Here is a 24,105-nt window from a genome sequence, read left to right as displayed (position 1 = left end):
CAAAAAGAAAGTATCCTTTCTTCATGATTTAGGGCCAAGAACAATGTCATAGACATTGACTCAAAATCATATATAGACCAAATAAGATGGGAGTAGAAGTAATTTTCAAGCCTCTGAAGTATGTATGGGATCAATATGGAGATGTTTGTTAGTGTACCAATACTATTCTTATAGATGGCAATCCTTACAAAGGATGTCCAATTCCTATTGAGAATCGCATTTATCCAAAAACATTTGATATTGATCGTGAAGACTCTATCTTGATGAAAGAACTTCTACCATACTTGACTCGCTTAAGCAAATACCATGATGCACGTGAAGTCATCAAGTTTGATCGATATGGACAGGGTCCAGTTCAATATATCGACATGAATTGTATGCTCAATTCAAGGTTGTCATCGATGAATGGATTAGAGCAAAGAATGATGGTATTTTATCTTCATCATCAGCACCGCACGAGACCATGATTGATAAAGATGGTATATATGTTCAAACTTCAATTACCTCTTGCTTCAATAGACCATCTATTATACAAACATCCTCAACAAATGCCTCACGTCATCCGTCTCTTACATTGAATAGCTCACAATTATCCATGTTGAAGCAGACTCCTTTAGTCTCTACTTTGAAAGATATGGAAGCAATGTAACTTGCTCATGAGTTAGAATATCACAAACATTTCATAAATGGTGGTGCAGCTAAACGTTTTATACAAAATCTACAAAATTTGTATTTTCCTTATATACATGATGTAACAAGAAGGCGGTGACTCTATATGGAATAATTTTGACTTTCATGATAAACATATCCCTTACATTAAATGCTTTTGCATGGCTATGAAATATATGCTTGTTAGAAATTTAAAGTGTTTTATGTAGTTACCTTGGTGTTTCTAAACACCACCAATATCAATGAGAGAATCTACTTGATGTTTTTTATTCTTTCAATAACATTAGTTAATTGTATTGAAATTTCTTATAAAGTGGTTTAAATCTTATTTTTTACTTTATAACCATCTATTATACAAACATCCTCAATAAATGCCTCCTGTCATCCATCTCTTACATTGAACATCTCACAATTATCCATATTGAAGTAGACTCCTTTAGTCTCTACTTTGAAAGATATGGAAGCAATGCAACTTACTCATGAGTTAGGATATCACAAACATTTCATAAATGGTAGTGTAGCTAATTACAAAAGTTGTATTTTTCCAATATGCATGATGCAACAAGACAGTGACTCTATATGGACTAATTTTAACATCCATAGTAAATATATCCCATATATTAAGGGCTTTTGCATGGCTATGAAATATATACTTGTTAGAAATTTACCTTGGTGTTTTTAAACGCCACCAATATCAATGAGAGAATCTATTTAATTTTTTTAATTCTTTCAATAACATTAGTTAATTGTATTGAAATTTCTTATAAAGTGGTTTAAGTCCAATTTTGTACTTTATGTCTTAGCTAACAAATAAGTCCTAATTAATAATAAAATTTATGTCTATTTCTTTGGAAACACAAACCATTGGTCAAATGTTAAATCTTGTCTAAAAAAATCATAAACTTCTAGCTTGGTATATAAATATTCATTTTATGATATGAAAGTTCATTTAGCTAGTCAAAGTGTGAAGCTAGTTGATTTTGGCCAAAGCCAATATCCATCTTGTCCATATATTGTCAAGATAGATAGAAATTTTGAACAAAAGATATTTATATATCATGCACATACATACAAAAAATGCAAATGGGGTGAGCAATTATTAAACATACTTGTGTCTATTGGTTTACACAAAAAAAAAAACCATCACATCATATGTTATCCAAACTTATTACTATATGGTATTAGATCAAGTTATTAAACCACACCTAGTTAGTGGTGACTCTTTTAAGGTCCTAGTTCATGAAACTTATACATGTCACTTTAAATGATGCTATATCTAAAAGAAAAAACTCATATTATAATATCTTCAAATCCATAACATTATAAATTTTGGCCATGATAACATATTGTCATACAATGTTTAAGGCTCTTGTATTCTAAATTCTCTCTCCACTCCATCAAACCTTTGTATTCTTACATTAAACTTGGAAATTTCCTAGGTATATACTAGTTAAGGTTCCTTAATGTTTCCACCACCATACAACATCATATTTTGTTAGTATGCTAGAAAAGATAGAGGTGAAATCCAAATCTCCTAATAGCCACATAGCTTACATTCATCATTTAAGCTCTCAAGATGTGTGATCTCATATTTGTAACATATAAAGTACCCTTTAAAGATAAACATAAACATAGTGCTCTCTTTCATTCACAAAAGTAAGACATCCATTAAAAGTGAGACTTGGGAAATTTCCAAAATCGCTAATATGGTGTTATATGGTGATGATGAAGCTTCTTTGGTGGTTGTGGTGGCAAGGGTATATTGTGGTCATCTTGAGGTTCTTCTAGGAGTGCGCTAAGGATATTTCCCATTTCATTGCATCATTATATGTATTCATGTTTTGTCCACACATGATCTGAGAGAGAGTGTTAGCATTATGTAACTCATTGTGGTCCACATTGTTGAAATGTAGAGAGAGAATATATGTAGAGATACGATAGAGAGAGAAAAGACACACCATATACACACCCAAAGACTATATCATATTGATCACAATCTACATATATATAGGTGAGACCTAGTCTAGATAGGGTGAGCTATATATAGCTCCAACACCCCGACACAAACAAAGGTCTCTAGATATGGATGAAAAAAACCTTGGGGAGCACAAGGGAAAAGCCCGAGCTCCTATATACAAATGTACAAACATGATCAAGAAGGATTATTGTGTGAATGTAAAGTGAATCTATTCATGTAAATTGAAATTGAATATGTATGTACAAGGATGACCAAGAGGTTTGAGGTGTATGTGCATATGCAAAGTGTATGGTGCCTACAAGGAGTATGCACCATGGCACTACAATGTCATAGTAGAATAATTCCCAAAGATTGAAGTTGAGACAACTCCAAGTTTGGATCACAGTAGAGTGAAGCATACTTCATTGAGTCATTTGCTGAATATATTTCTCAGGTAAGTTACTCATAAATATATGTGTCCATCACGTGGGTTCAAAATAAGGTATTTTTAAAATACATTTTTTACATATAGAAGGGTATAATACAAAGGGGTTATTTATAGATTGAATAGAAAAAGGTTACGTTTTATTCAAGAAAAAATCACAAATAAGGATATTTATAAATAAGACTTAAATGCACGTGATGAAGAGGATATATATATAGTAACTGCCCCGAGATATATTTGCAATCATCTGATCACTGGGACAATGTTCAATCATGATCTTGCCTTTCTTTACTTCATATCAAACATAATGATAATGCAATGCAATATGTTTGGACTTGTTATGTTGAATATAGCCTTTAGTAAGACTAATAGCACTTTCATTATCACATCGAAGTGGTGTGCTGGAGAGAGGAGGATGGCCAATATTTGATAGAACTTTTCGAAGCCATACTAACTCTCAAACTGCTAAAGATGCAACTACATATTCGGCTATAGTAGTGGAAAGCGAAACACAAGGTTGTTTCTTGCTAATCCAAGAAACAAGACAACCATTGATAAAGAAACAATTTCCACTTGTAGAACACATAGATAAGTGAGAGCTTGCCCAATCTACATCTATATAAGCCAAAAGTTGAAGTGAATGTAGAGAATTAGAGTTTTGTTGGTGTCAATAAACGAACGCAAAATCTTTAGTGCCTTTCAAATAGTTCAAAACTTGTTTAGCTACAATCCAATGTTTAAGGCATGGAGAACTAAGATGTTGTCCAAGAAAATTTGTAGTAAAAATAATGTTAGGGCAATAGTTTAAGCCAATAAATTAAAAACATCCAACAAGATTAGCATAAGGTTGATGTAATGCTAATTTCCTATCATGTTGCAGAAAGTGAGAGTTTGTGACAAGGAGTACAAGCAGGATGTGCAAAACCCAAACCAAACTTTTGAATAATATCTTCAATGAACATTGTTTGACACAGTAATAAAAAACCCTTTTCTCGATAGCGTTGAATCTAACTACCAAGTCATGAGTGTATGTCTCCAAGATCGACCATGTCAAACGCAAAAGATAAAACCTTCTTTACTTTTGAAGGAAGTTGAGATTGTTAGAAACTAGTATGGTATCACCCACATATAGAACAAGAATAACAAAACTATCATTGTAGTTCTTGACATATAAGTTAGGATCTAAATAACAAGAGATAAAACCTTGTTTTGTAGGGAAGAGATCAATCTTTTGATACCAAGCTTGTGAAGGTTGTTTGAGACCATAGAGTGTTCAATGAAGTCTGCAAGTAAGATTTTCCTTATGTTTGACTATAAATCCCTTTAGTTGCTCCATGTATATCTCTTCCTTCAAATCACAATTAAGAAAAGAACTTCTCACATCCATTTGGTGAACCACCAAATCAAACTCAATAGCAAAAACTATCAAGACCCGAATACTGGTAATACAAACAATAGGTGAGAAAGTTTCCTAATAATTATCTCCTGCAATTTGTGAGAAACCTTTGGTAACTAGCCTTGCTTTGAATTTGATAAATGTTCCATCTACTTTTGTTTTAGTCTTATAAGCCCACTTGCATTTAGTAGTAGTATGTCCAGGTGGTAAGTTAGTTAGAACCCATGTATCTTTAGATAGAAAATATTCATACTCAGCTTCAATTACCTCCTGCCATTGCTCCTTTTGTGGGGATAACATGGCATCAATAAAAGAGGCATGGTCTTTACAAATATTAAGAGCATTCTCAAGAATATGATAATCATAAACATGACAAGTACCATGCTCATTATCAATTGGAAGATCAACATAAAGATCAATGCCAAGGTCATCATCAACAATAATAGGTGCAGGTTGTGGGTCTTGATTTGAAGAGTCAATAGCATCCTGTGAAGGAGGTTCATCATTATATAGAAAAGGAAAAGAATGAGTAATGACTTTGTATCATCAGCATCCTCTAGTGACCACATCCACCCAACATCCTCTTAAGGCTATGTAGTATCCATAAGTTACTCATTGAAAATAGCATCACGACTTATGATTAATTTCTTAGAATATGGATCATAAAACTTATATCCCTTAGAAAAAATTGAATATCCAATGAAAATAACTTTCAAACCAGGAGGATCAAGTTTTTATGTGAGTCTCTTTGAGTACATGAATATAAGCAATACATCCAGAAGTTTGAAAATATGAGAGTTTCACCTGTCCAAGTAGTAATTGGTATTTTACCAGAAGGAGTAGTTGTAGGAGGATGATTTTACACAAAAACTATTGTTAAGACTACTTCAACCAAAAAACATTGAGATAAGCTAGAATGAATGAGCACACATTGCATGGCATTGAGAATAATCATGTTTTTATAGTCACCAATACCATTTTGTTGAGGAGAGCAAGAAACCATATATTCATGATGAATACCTTGATTATTACAAAAATCATCAAAATAATTTGAAATGTATTCTCCACCATTATCACTATGAAATTTCTTGATGCGACAACCAATATGAGCTTCTGCATCTTTTTTATATTTCTTAAAAGATACTAAAGCTTCTAGTCTATGTTGCAAGAGAAAAATAATGGTGTATCTTGAGAAGTCATCAATAAAAGTCATGAAATACCAATATTGAGATTTGGTTGGAGAAAAAGATCCATGAATACCATTGTGAACAAGATCAAGCAAATATCTAGAATGAGTTTTGGTGGAAATAGAAAAGGGTTTGCAAAAATGCTTTCCAAGTGCACAATATTCATAAATACACATATGAGGACAAGCTTTGAATTCCATACCTTGAACAAGGTCGAGAAGCTTAGAAAAATTAGAATGAACAAAGTGATGATGCCATATTTTTCTATTAAGATCACCAGGAGCTATAACAACATTTGCAACATCTTCATTTAAAGATAACTCAAAAAGATTACCATTTGGAGGAGCAATAGTTGTGGTTTGGCCATCTTTCTCAATATGCGACACTTGGTATGGTCAAAACTGACAAAGAGACCAATATCCACAAGTCTTGCAACTATAAGAAGATTCTTTTGTACATCTAGCAAATTTAAAACTCCACACATAATTCTTATTGAAGAAAGAGTACCGAGATACAAATTACCTATATCTTTGACTTGATAGATTGTGTCATCATCAAGATAAACCAATTTCTTAACAAGAATAGAATGATAATTATGTAACCATTGAAACTAATATGTCATGTTTCCCGTAGCACCAAAATCAATAATAAAGAGAGATCCATCACGAACGTGAAGTATCCTTTCTAGAGAGATAGAATAACTCACACAATTTGCTTCTTCAATAGTGTCATCATGTGTAGCAGCATATGCTCTATTACAATCCAAATCAAAATGCCTCTTGAAACATAGGTGGGTTGGATGATCACTCTTTTTGTAGTAGTCACAAGGAGAATAATCTCTAGATAAACGTGGTTGTTTATTTGTAATACCATATTGTTCATCATATTGTTTTGCCTAGAAATCATCTATAGTGTGACCATTTCTATTACAATGATAATAATGTCTTAAAGAAACGTGAGACAATAGAAGTTACCACTACCATGAATCCTACGTGTAGAGCACGAAAAGGGACACCTTCAAGAAAGTAAAGCTTGATAGATCTATTCTAACTGTGTGTCCTCTTGTGAGATCATAACTGCTTCTTGATTTGTATATCGTCATTCATGTTGTTGTGAACATTCAATCGAAGATATACAAGCTTGATCAAAATTGATCCCATCTTTGTTAGATTTATGGTAACAATATTATCATAAGCAGGATCCTTTACAGTATCATTGAGAAGCTATGTTACTAATTACTTTTGTAAAATAGCATCACCAATAGCAACAAGCTGATTGATAATGTTCTTGAATGATTTGATATGTGTTGTCATAGAAGTTCTGATGTTGTATCGTAACTCAATAAGCTAACTACAAAGATAAAGTATTTTTGTAATAGATTTCTTTTCAAAATTTGCTATCAAATACTCCAGTTTGCCATTCTTCAAAGATCGATCACTTAGTTACAAGGTTATTATTGTGAGCCTGATCAATTGGTTGAGGTAGACATTCATAATTACCAAGAACAATATCATGCAAGTCATTGCCTTCAAGAATTAGCAATATCTTTACTTTCCATCCAAGAAATCCTTGTCCTTAAAAGTGAGGAATGGAACGTTGTCCAAAAGAAAATCCATTGAGGATTATAGAATTCGACATAGCTGGCTGAGAGAATACTTACAATATGAGATCACAGAATTTGCACACCATATATGAAACAATGAGACAAAAGTGTAGCATAACAAATCGTACACAGAAGCTATGATGTAAGGAAAGATGTTTAGTTCAAAAATCATACTCCAAAGAGAAATAGACCCAAGATAGATGAAATGTGGGCAAGAATAAAACAACCCAAAATAGATAAAACATTTGAAAGAAGAAATTGGTCCAACACAGATGAACAACACTCAAAACATTATCGCTTTACTTTTTGGCCAAGAATAGATGATGATTTGGCTAATTTTGGCAGAAACGTAGAAATGCAAGAGTGAATAATTGTGATGAAACATGTGTCATAGAAGTCTGCACAAAAAGCTATTGTCCTATTTTGTAAGAAGTTGGAAATAGTTTAAATGTTGATAATATGCCATGTCACACTGACATTCGTATATAACGAGATAAGTTGTAATTTTTCACATCTTTTGACAAATCAATACACTTACAATCTTTCTCTCCCTTCTTGCTCCAAGCTTCCATGGCTTCTTCATCTTTCCTGTCTTTCTCTCTCCAATTCTAGTCTTTCTCTCTCCTCGTCACTCTATTTCTCTCTCTTCTTGCAGTCTTTCTCTCTCCTCTGCAGTCTTTCTCTCTCCTCTTCTTCTCTCCCTAGTTCTCTCTCTGACAAGTGGTATCAGAGCCTTGGTTCTTGGTCCCAGTTAGTCCCTCATTTTCACCTAGTTACAACTTTCTAGTTACATGGAATTTTGAGTCACAGGTACACAAGTACGGGAACAGTAGGGGAGTTTCCAAAGCATCTCTGGACTACAAGGACTGCATGCAGAAGCATTAATGGCAGCTTTCTTGGGAGTTTACACCTCCTGACCATAAGGACTGCATGCAGAAGCATTAATGGCAGCTTTCTTGGGAGTTTACACAACATCTCTGCTTCAAGACATGATGAATCAGAAATTTTAGTGGATACATTCCTTTCCTTTTAATCATGTGTTAATGACGGTTCATTTTTTTTTCCAACGTCTTACAGCAGGCCCTCTCTTGTCTCTTCTTTATGCTGACTACGGGCCTTAATCTTCCAATGTATTCCCCCTTTTGTGCTGGAGACCGGTTATGCATCCTCGAAGCCGAGCGCTAGTGCTTCTTCGATTCCCTGCTGCGGAGCCGTTTCTTTGTTTCGAGGCGGAAGGCTTCCTGATCGAGCTTGGAGTCCGCTTCTGGATGTTGTAGTCTACCAGGGTGTAGCCATCCTCCAGCTGCTTGCCAGCGAAGATGAGCCGCTGCTGGTCGGGAGGGACCCCTTCCTTGTCCTGGATCTTGGCTTTCACATTATCGATGGTATCTGAGCTCTCAACCTCCAGGGTGATGGTCTTTCCAACGAAGATAAGCCTCTGCTGATCGGGCGGGATTCCTTCCTTATCTTGGATCTTAGCCTTCACATTGTCGATAGTGTCAGAGCTTTCAACTTCGAGGGTGATGGTCTTACCCGTGAGGGTCTTGACGAAGATCTGCATACCTCCTCTGAGGCGCAGCACGAGGTGAAGTGTGGACTCCTTCTGAAGTGATGGGTGATCAATCTCTCCTGACTGGACAAATCCGATCAGCATGGGTAACTGTCTGGGGGCTGATGGACTTGGACCTCTCTCAAAACGAATTACAGGGACAGATTCCTGACATGTTTGGGAACACGAAGAGCCTTCAATACCTTAACCTCTCGCAAAATGAGCTATCAGGAGCTCTTCCACCTTCTTTGGCACAAGTCGAAGGTCTCCTTTACCTAAATGTCTCATAAGAAGTTTATGCCTGCCTCTTATATGGGCAATCCAGGACTCTGTGGCTATCCCTTAAGTGCTGTTTGCGCTTCTGAGGATTTTTTTTTTTTTAAGTGAAAACAAAAGAAACGTAGCCCTCGCCGCTACTGGTGCCATAGCATCTGTGATTCTTGTTTTCTGCGTATGTGTTTGTTGTTGGTGGTGATGTACAAAGAAAAGAAGCAAATCAAGAAGCACCGTGAGTTTATCAGCTATCCTATCTCTCTCTGGACGGAGAAGACCACCACCAAGGAGGTTTCTGATGATGAGGATGAAGAAGTTTGAGAGCTATTTTCTGTTGTCATCAGCAAGCAGTTCTAATGTTGCCAAAATTGATCCTCTCTGAAATGATTGCCTCCGCAAATTTCTGACCCGCCAGTCTTCAACAATTGGTGTCCCATCAGCCAAGCAAGCAGTTGTTTCAGCTTCCCTTCCACCACAGCAAGGAGGTCATCAGGAAAAAAAAATAGACTGTGCCTTCAGCCGAGGATCACATTGTAGAAGTTTATCAAAATGGCGATTCAATACACCAACTGGGAACTGAACGCAATGATGCCTGCAAATGGTAGCAGCTGTCATCCACTGATGGATCACTTGGAGCATGTACCATCTCATCTATCACAGAGTCCATCTCCAATTCCATTTGCCAATCTTATCATCCACACTTGAGTCATTTGCCACTTGAGTCATTTGCAGAATTGATCAGACAATAGGAAGGCATCGCCATCCCAAATCACAGGCCCCTCCATCTTCCTTGTTTTCACCTTGATTTTCTTTTCCTTGAGGAAATCTTCATCCACTTTCTGTGAATGCAAGATGATGGCACTGAGAGCTGCAGATCGTCGCTGCTCTCCTTGTTGAGGCCTCTCCCACCTGCAATTTTCCTTTCCATTATCATCTTCACTGCTGCACAATTTAGACTCCCATTGAGGTTATTTCACGGTCTCAAACAAGGCTCGTTCTTCAGGGAGTGATGATGGAGCATCACGTCTACATTCTTGCTTAGAATGTACCATGCTAAACCCTCACTATACAGCACCTGAGGCGTGGGAACCAATGCAGAAGTCTGCTCTTAATCTCTTTGCTGATGACCGTGTGGGAATTTCACCAAAATCTGATGTCTGGAGTTTTTGGATGTGCTCATCTCTTCTCTGAGCTCCTCGTTCCAGGGCCTCTCTCTTGATGGCTTCTTCATCTTTCCTGTCTTTCTCTCTCCAATTCTAGTCTTTCTCTCTCCTCGTCACTCTATTTCTCTCTCTTCCTGCAGTCTTTCTCTCTCCTCTGCAATCTTTCTCTCTCCTCTTCTTTTCTCCCTAGTTCCAGCATCAATATGCTGATGGTACACTTGGATCAAATGTTCATGCTTATGGACAACATGTATATGCTGATGGTACACACTATGATTCATATGCATCTTATGAATATGAACAGCAACAATATGCAAATGAATATGAGCAGTATGCAAGTACATCTGTACCATATCATAATGCAGAGTATCATTCCATTGAACCTTGGCAGCAGAATGGTTATTATGGTCAACATGCTTATGCTTAGGAGCATCCATATCTTCAGCAACATAGTTCTTATGGATGTAACAGAAATGGTTATGCTTATCAGTACACTTCTAGCTTTGATCAACAGCAAGCAAGTGATTATGACCAATACAGTGGGATCAATGATCAAAGGCAACATGCTTATGAATGTGAGCAGCAAACTGCAGTGGAAATAACTGCATATGCTCAACCTAACTATCCCTCTGATGTGCAGCAGGACTATTATCACCATATGCAGTATGGACAGCATGAGCAATCTGGTTATGAGTATGGACAGCCATCTGTTGTACATGATGAGCATGGACAGCTATCTGTTGTACATGATGAGCATGGACAGCCATCTGTTATGCATGAGCAGCAAGATGACTATGAGCAGCATGTCAAAACTATCATAGAGCTGACCAATGGTGATGAATAGGTGTGTAAGTTGCTATCTAAAGCTAAACGTGTTAGACACCTTACTAGTGATACAATACGGGAACTGCATGCTGCGGGCTTATGCTATCGTTGTGCTAAGCCACTATCTTGTAATCACCAAGCCACATGTAGAGCAAAGTCTGCCAAAATAATCTTACTATTTGAATATTATGATGTAAATGATGAAGAACATCTTGTTGAAGACCATTCTGGTATGAGTCCACAACAAGAAGTTCAACAATAAGAAGTTCAGTTCAAGAAGGCAGATTATGGACAGCATGTGGACTTGGAAGACCATCATGCAATGGAGACTTTGTTAGTGAGTACTATCATGATGATCATGTTTCCAGCAGTATTTGATTTCGATCTTATGAAAGTTGATCCTATGCATGGCAAAGATACAACTTTTCCTTTTGATCCGGGAGGCTATATGCTGATTTTGACCTCCTGTATAGATTAGTACTACTATTGAGTATTAGGTAATCTTTTCTTTTATCCCTTGTAATGCTGTACAGAGTAGTACTCTGTTCTATCCATCTCCTCTTTAGCTTGTTTCTAGGTTTGTTTTTGGGGACAAAAACTTTTGGGAAGGGATGGATTGTAAGAAGTTGGAAATAGTTTAAATGTTGATAATATGCCATGTCACACTGACATTGGTATATAAGGAGATAAGTTGTAATTTTTCACATCTTTTGACAAATCAATACACTTACAATCTTTCTCTCCCTTCTTGCTCCAAGCTTCCATGGCTTCTTCATCTTTCCTGTCTTTCTCTCTCCAATTCTAGTCTTTCTCTCTCCTCGTCACTCTATTTCTCTCTCTTCTTGCAGACTTTCTCTCTCCTCTGCAGTCTTTCTCTCTCCTCTTCTTCTCTCCCTAGTTCTCTCTCTGACATATTTGTTTTCTTGTTTCAAGTCTAGTTTACCTTAACTGACATAACTTTTGACATAGAACTATAAATTAAGCACAGATTTGATAGGAAGAAAGCTTGGGAGTCCTAGCACAAAAACTAGTTTTCTTGATAAAGGAATTCTCTAAAGAGTTTTCTAAATAGAAACTTTTAGGGTGTCGAAGTAAGGCATATCTACAATTCAACATACCTACAATCTAAAGCATGATCGATGATGATCAAGTGAGCTTCTTCTCTACTCAAAATTCATAACATACACAATACATCAAATTTAAGCATAAAAAGAACATGAACCAAGAATAGAAGAGATACTACATAGGTATACTTTCTAGTTGTCTTCTTCAAGGAATTAGTTGTAGCCAATCATGATAGCTCTGATACCATGTTGAAATGTAGAGAGAGAAGATATATAGAGAAACAATAGAGAGAGAAGAGATCACTCCCAAAGACTATATCATATTGATCACAATCTACATATGTATAGGTGAGACCTAATCTAGGATAGGGTGAGCTATATATAGCTCCAACACAATGACCTTGGTGTTTTGGCTTAGTTCATTCCCAAGCAAGAATGTTTCCTCTCTAAACACTCTCGTTTGGCCATATTGGCCGATCATATGATTGTGCTTGGTCTTACCTTTAGGCAAGTCATATTAGGTTTTGGGCTTGCGCTCACTTAAAGGAAAATCATATTAGGGTTTCTCTAGAGAGGAGGGAATTTTTTCTCACAAGGCCTCTATTTATAGTGCCTTAAGGTGAGTGTTCTCCACCCTTTTACATGTGTGGATTGTTCTTTTGAATGCCTCATTTCCTAAATGTCATTTTACATGTGTGGCTTTTTCTTTTCAATCTCCCATTTCATGGTATTGGCTTAAGATGGTTCAATAGGAACTTGATATGGAAGCCATATTTTTAGGTGATTCCAACATGGTAACTTTGCTTGATTTTTAAATCTAACACAAGATGTGGACATGAGTAATTTTATTTGGCACAACTAACATGGAAAATTCTACACTCTAATCACACATGCATGGAGGGAAAACTAGGCTTGATCACCTATATTTCAATGATAGGGCATCAACATTTTCCTAAGTTGGCATGAATCCATATGCTGATGTACATATTTTATTAGCCTTGTCCTAATGGGTTGCAAATAGTTGGTCAAATATAGTTAGATATACATACATTGGTAGACTTACATGCACATGTATAAAATATTAAGATCACATGGTCATATAAAGTGATGCCTTAAGACCTATATAAAGTAAACAAAGTGAAATCTAGCCGTGTTGGTTTTGCCATCATTTACACCATCAACTAACCAATTGTTCAATGTGCCTTCATCTACAATCTATAGTAAGAAGACATAATTGTATACAATACAATAAACTTACGAACTTATAAAGCTACAATACTTTAATAATAACATCTAGATGGTTTGTCTCATGAAAAGCATGCTAGGGCAAACAATCTTGATGGATATTACACATGTTTTTAGTAGGATAGAGTCTATACAATGATAAACACCATCAATAGCTCAAATTGAGAACATAAAGGATGTGATGTGCCATAAGGATCCTAGATCCCAATGCACTACAAATTTTCATAGTACTTGCAATGACACAACACAAAGGAGAAGTCAAGGACTCTATTAGTTCAAAAAAAATGATAAGAAATTTATTTGAATTAGTATAACTATGTTGATGCATTAGGATAATATAATAATCCCATCAATGAATGTGGATTGAGGATTAAATGGAAGTGGAAGGGGTAGCAAGATATTATCACCTACTCTAATCACAAGATGCAGTGCAAGCATCTAGTACACTTATAAAATTTGGTGCAAACAATTGATGTAAAGCTCCATATTGCACTGAGGAGCATATGTGGTATCGTGCTAAAAAGGAAACCCCATTTTCCCTCTAAAAAGAGGGTTATGGTGCTAAAATCTTTAGGATGGTCCCAACCATTTGTAAGTGCAAAGAAGATTAATGTACTATTTAGACTCAATGTTTCGAGCTACATGAGGTTCTATTGATTACCTTTAAAAGTGATGTCTAAAACTAAGGTCACGCCTTAGTGCAATGTTCATATAGGTAGTTAGAGTTTGGAACTTTGGAACCTAACACGAGACTTGAAATCAACAAAAGAACTAGTAAATTGATGACCTAACAAAAAGTTTATGGGAAGTCAAGGCATGTGTAGGGGGAGCCAATGGGGTTTTGGGAGCATTCCATTTGGAAATGGTCTACATGGTTTATTATTCAAACAACTGCATTGTCAGTGTTGGTTCAAATGTTTATCCAATATGCACATTACGAGGGACTTAATGCAACCAATTTGGTCCAACGATGCGATAAGCAAAAGAGAGAACATTGTTTTTGGGGGGAAAAGAGAAATAGTAAAAAATAGAATGGAATATATACAAAGAATAGAAAATAACAGCACCTAAGCAAGAAGGAGTTTTATGAGGTTAAAATACTATTGATCAAGGCTTGCTTCTATGGCCTCTTGGGTGGCATAGAATGGATTCCTGATTTCATTTCAAAGATCACTCACTCTGGTTAAATGCTAGAAGCATCTAAGGCATGTGAGTTGATCATAGGGTGGGTTGTCAAACTAACATCACTACTTAGGTGGTTGCACTATGGCAAATATTTTTAAGGTAGTTAGAGCTGTGGAAATTGTGTATTTATTAGAAGGCCAACAACTACATGTGTGATTGGTTTTATATAGAGAAACTAGCCACAAATTAGTCTAAAGAAGCATACTGAGATAGATAAAGAGATGAAGCTAAAAGCTTCAACATAGTTGACTAACCTCTTAAGTGAAAGCCAAATTGATGTCATAGAGGCAGGGTTGTATTGCAGGAAGGGTAGCTACTCTTAGATATAATTTCCATCAACAAACTAGAGGCAGAAGGTTAGGGTTCCTATCTTGCAACAATGAAGGTAGCATGACTAGGCAATCCAAACAATTTCTTGCAAGGGCCTCTTGAGTGCTAAAATGGCTATATTTTTAGCTAATTTTTGTTGGATTTTGGGTGGTTTTTGATTGATTTTGTATTTTATTGATTATATTTTGATGGTTTGGAAGTGTTTTGAATTATATTGGAATGGATTGAGTAGGTTTGAGAAGCTCATGATGGTCTTTGATTGAGTTATGATGTGTTGATTGGTTCTGTAGTATGTCTGTTTAGTTCTAATAGGTCTATTTTGCATCTATTTTGTTCTGTTTTCTTTTTGCTACTTGAGAAGTTATGATTGTGAATGAATGGTTTGAGGAATTATTGAGATTAAATTTGATGGTTTGAGTTGGTTTTTGCTTTGAATTATATGGATTTTATGCCTCGTGTAGATCTTCTATATGCCTTTTGTTGTCTTCTATATGCTTCTATAAGTGTTCTGACGGATGGATATTTAGCTTGGGTAAAATTTATAATCTTGGAAAGAGAATAATAGAAGCTCTTAATAGCTCAAAAAAGTAAAAGAAGTAGGTGATAAATGCTTGAAGTGAAGACTGAAGTAAGAGTGACATTGATGAGCTCCCAAGGGTCTTTCTCAAGTGCCTCTTTATATTAGGCATACATCTTGGGAGGGGTATCCATGACCAAGAGAGGATCATTTGAAGTGATTTTTAATTATTCTTATGTACCATTGATAGAGATCATATATGGGAGAGATAGTGTACGAGAGATAGCCAATTTTCATGAAGAAACATTGTATCTACATGAGAGAGATTGAGAGAAAGACTATGAAGATTATGAAGATGATAACATATGAATACTATGAGGATGAATAACATATGAATACTATATGATCATTATTTTATGTTATTTTGGTTGTTTGATGGTTTGTATGAAGCATATTAAGAATATGTTGAAGTTTTGTTGTGATAAATTCACGGGAGATTCACTATATGATATTGCGTGAAGATTGGTTGTTCTTGGTATTCTTTTTCTTCGTGTGGTATTCTTGTGAGAAGATAGATTTTCTTGTGGTAGTTTCCCCATTTTCTTAGTGTTCCTCTTGGGCCTCCATGGCCACATATAGTGATTTAAGTAGGAGCAACAAACACTAAGATGATGGATTTGGTTAGCAAAAAGTGGCTTCTAGTGGAGAGGATGATGGATGGGTTGTGTAGCTCCAAGAAAAAGTGTTTTGTCAAATGGAAACTTGTTCAAAAAAAATTGTTCTTATAAAAAATAAACAATAGACATAATATAGGGTAGATTATAGTTGTTGGAAGCTACAACATAACATTTGACCTTGAAACATATTTGTGCATCCTTTATGGACATTTACACAACTCTATAGGTGAAATTCAAGTTAAAGCTGACAAAGTCCTCATAGATGCTCCTTGTGGTGGATTTGGGTTCCTATCAAATTAAGTAAATTTGCACTAGAAAAAAGGTTTGGATCATATTGATGAGTTATAGAGTTTGCAACAAGAGCTTCTTAATGTAGCTACAAGTCTTGTTAAGGTAGGTGGTGTCCTTGTATACATCACTTACTCAATTGAGCTAGAAAATTTTGAGAAATACATCTCTAATTTTTTGAAAAAACACATGTCTATTGTTCAGGTTGGCTATGTGAAGAATGGTAGTTTTGTTGTTTAGAATAAATCTACATGTTTGGTTGTGAGAAAAATCAACCCTCAACATGGAGACGCCATTGTTGATTGGTTTATATATAATCTATTCTTTATTTCTGTAAAAAGTATTAGATTGTGGTTTCAAGGATTAGTGGAGATCCTTATAGAACAAAATCAATTTGTGAAATGTAGTCATCTTCATGCCTAATATCGAATGTTTGATGGATGAGACATTAAGAAGACCTTCAATATGTCAATGATTGCTACAAGGTAACCAATTTGCTATGAATTTTACACTCCAACATCATCCTTATGAAAGCTAGATTTCAACTAGTTCTTGAGTTTCTTTTATCTTTGTTATAAATATTGCCATGGATATTTTTGTCCTATAGAGTTATTAAGAAGACCAAGTATTAGGACCAAAAATGGGCCCAACATTGGCTTTATGAGCTTTAGCTAGACACACACCGAATAATCCTCATGGTCTCACGACCAAGGAGCGTTTGGATGATACCAAATTGTTTATCTAACTAATGCATTTATAGATATAATGTTTGAATTGTAGTCTAATAGTTTGCCCATCTCAACTCCAAGCATAAGGATATTCCTATATATAGGCGACTAATTCACCCTATTACACACACATAGAGGGCATCCCCCCCCCCCCCGCCCCCCCACTGGGCCCCCAATAGAATGATGTGGACCCTACAACTCTCCTACACCCTAGGGGGATTGGCCCTAGGATGTGTTGTCTCACACATAAAGAACAACAAAACATAGTTCTAAAGAGGATATATTAGTAAAGACCATTTGGATCCCCACACTGACTAATTTTAAGCATCTTGTAACATGCTAGAAAAACTCATTCTATGAGATGAGGGTCCTACATTCTCACAAGATTGATAAGTGTTTATATGTTTTTTACTAATGTATTAGGGCAAAGGACCAAGTGTCAAGTATTATCATGATCTAGAATGACCGTGGAGGTTCAAGAGAGCTTAATAGGACTCTAATAATTTGAACCGCCCTTATTGAATTAATGGTTTTATAACATACTATTTTGAATAATCTTGTTTTTTGACTTGTTTATTTATGTACCTAAAGGTTGTGTTAATGAATTCTGTGTAATGAGATAATAAAATGAAACTACTTCTATATGTCTACACAATGTGTTACTTGCCTTTCTAATCATATTATTAAAACAAACCCTTTGAGGAAACTAAGAGATCTTGGATCTAAAAACTAGTGTTTTGCTTGGTGGACCCAATAAGTCGACTAACTTTCTTACACATAACTAGAACATGACCCCCTCCCCAATTTCAATTTTATAAAAGTCTAAATGAGAGGTTCACTCTTAACACTACTTAATGGAAACATGGTGCGATTAAGGACATGAGCCCCTCCCCAATTTCAATTTGATATAATCAATTTAACACCATTTTCAAGAAACATGGTGTGATTGAGTACTTAATGGCTATGGAAGTTGAAAAGATAGGTCCACTCTAAATGAACCAAGTGCAATATTAGCCATTTTCTATGAACCAAGTGAATTGTTACCACTCTCCCCTTGATTGGTTGCAAAGTGACCCCCTTCTTAGGTAGGTGTTAGAATGTTGTTAGGAGTAATTGTCATGTGCTTCCCTTGTGAAGTAGAACCAGAACTCCCATGTAGATTTAAGTCTATCATTTCCCAAGAGGAAACTAGACAATGTTGCACATAAACATAATGTTTCAATTGACTAATAGAGGAGTCTTAGAGAACTCATCTAGATTATAGATGAGGCATCTCACATGTCGTCTCAAAGAAAATGTTAAAGATAAGTTGAGGCTAGGAATAAAATCAACTTAAGTAAGATAATAACAGTTGTATGAATTATTTTTCACATACACTACAAGATATAGGCCTCATACCGACGTTTAAAGCGACGAAAATGTTAACTAAAAAAATTACCCCTATCGTCGCTAAGCACGTCGGTATTAGCAATGCCATAGAACCATCTCAAACAATCATTATTTGCCTTGCATTTGTGACGCAAATAGCGACTGCTTGCGACGCAAACTACAATGCTACTAGCGATGCATGTAGTAAATTTGCAATGCTAATAGTGACGGTTATAGAGAAAAAAAAATTGTGGCATGGCAGCTTGTAGCACTATGTGCTGTATTTGGGCCATACAAAAGGTTTACAGTACAGTGTACAACAGTTGTCAAAATGAAGGCAAAGTGTACTTGAATCCACAATTAGACTGATACATAAAATAAATACAAGATCGCTTAATGAAAGCACTCATGGAATCATGGCAAAATACAAAGGATGATAATAACATAGTGCATAGAAAATGCCTACATAGATCATAGGACCAAAAAAGAAGAGGATGTGCAATCCATGGATCCAAGCATGAGCTATAGATCCTCGCCATCCGAAAGCTCGTCCTACCACAAAGGAGCATCGAATAGACTCTTCAAAAAAACAAATAACTATATATCAGTCCACCATACAATAATGCATTTTAATTAAATTTAGTAACTATGGACAAGAAAGATGAGTGACTTATTGGGCCGTCGTGTGCATACAATCTATCGATCAATGCAGTGAGACGGTGTCCCTCTGCATATCGAGTCTCTAAGCCGATGGGATCATGATTTGTAATGGGGTGCTGCAAAGAAAACAACATACAACTATTAGAAACATGATTGTCATTACAAGTGATATTGCAAAAAATTAAGCAAAAAGAACAAAAGAAAAACTTATAAAGTCCTCCAGATAAGTCACGTGGCTACTACCACTCCCAAGATGAGGGATCACTCCTGCCTCTAGTCCTGCCCTCCCTACCTCGCGCTGTTGTCTCCAAATAGCGCCTATGCCATTTGATTGAGCCCTCTCACTAGAGCTATAAGTCACATGCCACATGTTTGGAAGGGGCATCGTTGTTCACTATTGGTCATCGTGCAAATTGCCTGCCAGACACCACATCAATGCAGCCTTGTATAGAGGAGGGCTTGATTATGTGGCATGCAACCTCAAAGAGCAAAATATGTGTACGGCATGAGACCTACGTGCCATGTCACCATGAGATATGACCCATAAATTATTTGGGACAGCATGCAACCTATGTGACATGTCGCAACAACATGCAACTTGTATGCTTTGGAAGCTATGGAGTTTGATTATGTAGCCAATTACATTGCTAATGGCACTGTAGCTTGTGTTTATCTTCACTTAATAAGATGGACCCCCATAGAGGATGCGCTATTTCAATGGATTGCTTGTTGCAATGCTTATTGTAGCATTCAAACTTGACCCAAAAGACTCCATCTTGTGGAATCGCACAAAGGATGTCCCAAAATCACATCTAAGTCATTGCCTTGTGGTATTACTATCATGAAAGAAGGCATGATGAAATATTTTCTTTTGGGACTACTTGGTGTATGTTAATCATGAAAATTTTTTAGGTTAACTTGGTATGTGAATTGATCTAAGGATATCTTTTCTTTTCCTCTGAGTTTTTTTGTAAAGCATTGAAGATAAATCTCGTTAACAAAGATGCAGAATATTTCAGTTTCATGAAGAATATTTGAGCAGAACTAGTTTTCTAGTGTTCTTATCTAACTTTCCAAAAATGGCATATGTAAGAAAAGTTTTTTTTGCTATGTCTATGGGAATTTCCATTTGCAAAACTAATGTTCATGGTCTAAGCATGTTGGATTATAGAACGTATATGGATATCCATCATGTGCAAGGCTAATTTTTGTAATATCCTAAGTTTTTGTTGCTATGGTTTTTGTTGGCACATGTATTTTGCCAAAAAGTACACAACCCCATCTCATGTACTTTGCCACATGTTGCTTAGTTTCCCCATCTTGCTCGAAAATATTTGCTTGGAAAAAGGGAAGACCCCAAATCTAGAGGCTCTCTAAGAGCAATCAAAGCATATTTATCTAGCCTTTTTGAAGATGCATATATCTACACAATTCATGTAAGAGCAAGTAACGATTATGATAAGAATATTCATATCTCTACATAATCCATGCAAAAGGAAGGATCATGGTAGGGATATGTAGCTAGCAGGAGGATTTTGGGTGAACAAGACTAAAATTCCCACTTTTATAAATGCTTTGCAACAATCTATTTTGTATATGTACACTCAATTTACCCTTATATATGGGTTTGTTTAATGTGGTTCTTGAGTAATTTGATCCTGTCACATTTGAGAATCGTCTTTGTGATTAATATGTTTTGAATAGTTATGTGGTACTATCTTCATGCTATGATTTTTTAATTGATATATTTTCTATAATTATGTAGGTAGAGAGGGCCCAAAGATTATGATGATTAAATTAATATTGATAAAGATGAGGATAATGATGTTGATGCCTCTAAATGCTTATAACATTCATGAAACCTCAAAAATATTGTGTACCTAGTGGCTAGAATAGCTAATTGAGTGGAGTGGCCCCTAGATAAGAGTTTTTTTTTAAATCCACTACAACACGTGTGTGGCCAAATGGCACCATCTAGACTCTAGACACACCGTAGTGGTTTTTTGAAAAATGCTTATCTAGGGACCTCAAACATCTTTAATTCATGTATAGTAGGTTCATTGTCTGAGGAAGAAGCTACAATAGTGTTGGCATTGATTGGTGCACCTGATACCATGTGAGAGGTGTGTGTCCATGTATTTCGCGTTGGGTGGCGGCCATGTGAGAGGTGTGTGTCCATGTATGTCGTAGTGGCCATGGTGCCATCAGGCCCACAAATGCATCATGGTGGGGTTTTTTAAAAACTCTTATTTGAGGACCCCCAACATGGTTAATCGATGTATATTAGGTTCATTGTCATGTCTTCTCCTCCTTGCTATGGTGTATCTCCTATGGGCTCCATTATCGATAGTGAGGAAGATGATGAGGGTGGTGGGGGGCCATAAAGTGAGGAATAAACTACAATAGTGTTGACATATGTGAAATAGCAGAGTTGCAGCAAGAAAAAGTGTGCACAAGAGGGAGGTAGAAGCTCAAAGCACAAGAACAAAATCTTGTTTACTAAGTTGCTCAAGGTACAACTGGGGTACAATCTATCTCAACTTTGATAGTGACCCATAGGCTGTTTATATAGCCTCTGCCTAGCTAGGGTTAGGATTTCCCCTACCCTTCATGCTATTCACACCCATCTTCCCTCATATACCCTTGCTTATAGTGGGTTCCTATGCCTATCTTCTAACACCCCCCCTCAATGACAGGGTGGCATTGGATTACAAGGCATGTAAGATGTCCCCCACTTCAAACAAACGGGATGCCTTTATAGATCAGACTACAAGAGTGTTTATAGCTAGATGGTTTAAGGACTCAAAAAAGTCGATCATCAAATGGATTTAAGGCATAGTTGGCCACTAGTTCTTTGGGTACTTCAAGAATGTTGGGGCATTTACTAGTGATATGTCCCATCTTCTTGCATTTGTTACATTTCATTTTTTCAAGATAATTCTTCCAACAGTTGTTTACAATATGGCCTTTTTTCTTATAGAAAGAACATCTAGTGAGAAATGTATGTACCAATACTTGATCACGGGAAGTTGAAGATGCTTGATTGGTGTTGCCTTCTTTGTGGTTCCTCTTTTCTTCATCCAAACAGGATTGGACGGTACTTGCCAAGGTAGGATCTGGAATGTTGGTAATGGTGGTTACAAGGGTAGGAAACACCTTTTTCACAGCTTTTAGGAGAACAGCAACAGCATCCTCTTCATGGATTGGAGCTTGAACTAAGGCAAGTTGTGCCATGAGACCCTTCATGTGACAAATGAATTTTTCCAAGTCTTCTCCTGACTTATATTCCAAGCTAAAGAATTCAATTTTAAGAAAGATTTTAGTATTTTTACCAATGCCTCCATAGAGCTTTTCAAGCTCATTCCATTTTTCTTTAGCAGTATTTAGTTGATCAACATGATGAATCAAGGACTCATCTAAGTGTAACATTATGATTGCTTGTGCATGTTGGTCATCCTCTACATCAACCAGATTTGCAGAGTTTATAGCTCTAATGTCTTGAATGAGAGGCCAATACCCTCTCTCCATCATCTTGTACTTGATAAGTACCTGCCATGGGTGGAAATCTTTGCCATCAAATTTACGAATTTGAGGGCAGACATCAGCATAGGTTGTGGCCATTGGGAAGGTCTTAACATTGCTAAGACAAGGGCAGTGTCTAGTCCCTTACAAACTTGCCAATGAATGCGGAAGCAAATCAAGGACACCCTTACAAATAATTGATATTCAAAATTTCAATGAAGAGAAGGGCTGAAAATCATACATATGTAGTACTTCAAAATATGACTTTGGTGGTCCTTTCTTATGTGCAATCTTCATATGAGGTTTAATGGTCTTTTTAGGCTTCAATGATGTGAACCTAGATTGGACTTTGGGCTCCTCCTTGTGGTATGGTTTAGTAGATGAACCTTGTGTTGGACAAGGACAATCTATGATTTCAATGCTTGTTTGTCGATGACTTCGAGGAGAGTACAATGACACTCATCTCTCTGATTTCATTGACTAGGGTACTTGAAAAAAACCACACATGATATATAATACAAGTTTCGGATAGGATGGTCTATGTGTTTATAGTTGTACACATAGCCTTACAAAATGAAGTAAAGCACTCAATGGATTTAATTTTCTGATGAAAAAACCCAGATTGAGTAAATACCAACAGCAAAATGATTGAGCAATGTGCTTTAGTGCTTACAAGCACTCATCTCTAGTTTATGCTGCCAGAGATGGTAGATGTCGGTCTTGATAAGCTTGGTGATGTTCTACCGAGTGAAGGAACTTTTGAAATGGGGTTTTCAAACTAGTAACTGACTCTGGAAAAGATAACTTAGTGATTAAAATCACTATTAGTGACAGCAAAAGGTGAAAAAAAAACAAGAAGGTCAAGCTTTCAAGCTTATGGCTATGGCTGCCATGAAAACATAGTTAGGATTTGACTCTGTGGGAGCAGCAGAGGAAGAATTTCCAGGAACCCTCTTGGGGGAAGATAGCCAATTGGGGGGCTATCAAAGCCCCATGGATGCTGCCATTGTTGCGCCTGCTACAGGCTGCGCTACTATGCAAGCTACCACACTGTGAGAACTGTGCCATTTTTTAGAGAACCTTCAATGTCATACTCCTAGCTGCCCAATGTCGAGCTTTGACCTACCACACAGTTGCACCCTGAGGTGGAGAGAAGGTTTATAGAAGGCAGTAGAAGCTCAAATGCCCTCCTACACATGCATCAAGTCCATCAAGGTTAGGGGGTCCAAAATAGTCTATGGAGGTGAAGAAGATAGGATGAAAAATGGAGTTCTCCTTGTGCACTTAACTGAGATAGAGCTGTGGGAAGTTGAGTAGATCAGAAATGGCTCTGATATCATGTGAAAGAGCAGAGTTGTAGCAAGAAAAAGTGTGCACAAGAGGGAGATAGAAGCTCAAAGTACAAGAACAAAATCTTGTTTACTAAGTTGTTAAAGGTACAACTGGGGTACACT

The 24,105-nt window shown here is 36.5% G+C and overlaps 1 pseudogene; it reads right to left on the bottom strand.

Annotated features, from left to right (window-relative positions):
- Positions 1 to 8,374: 8,374 nt before the first annotated feature.
- LOC148029847 (polyubiquitin-like) overlaps positions 8,375 to 24,105 on the bottom strand; it is a 258,440-nt pseudogene continuing 242,709 nt past the window's right edge.

This window comes from Lygodium microphyllum, chromosome 10, assembly GCF_053477565.2.
Source record: "Lygodium microphyllum isolate KBCC chromosome 10, Lygodium_microphyllum_v1.1.10, whole genome shotgun sequence".
Classification (NCBI taxonomy): Eukaryota; Viridiplantae; Streptophyta; class Polypodiopsida; order Schizaeales; family Lygodiaceae; genus Lygodium; species Lygodium microphyllum.
Note: the sequence above shows the minus strand (reverse complement) of the source record. Positions and strands in the feature narration are given on the sequence as shown.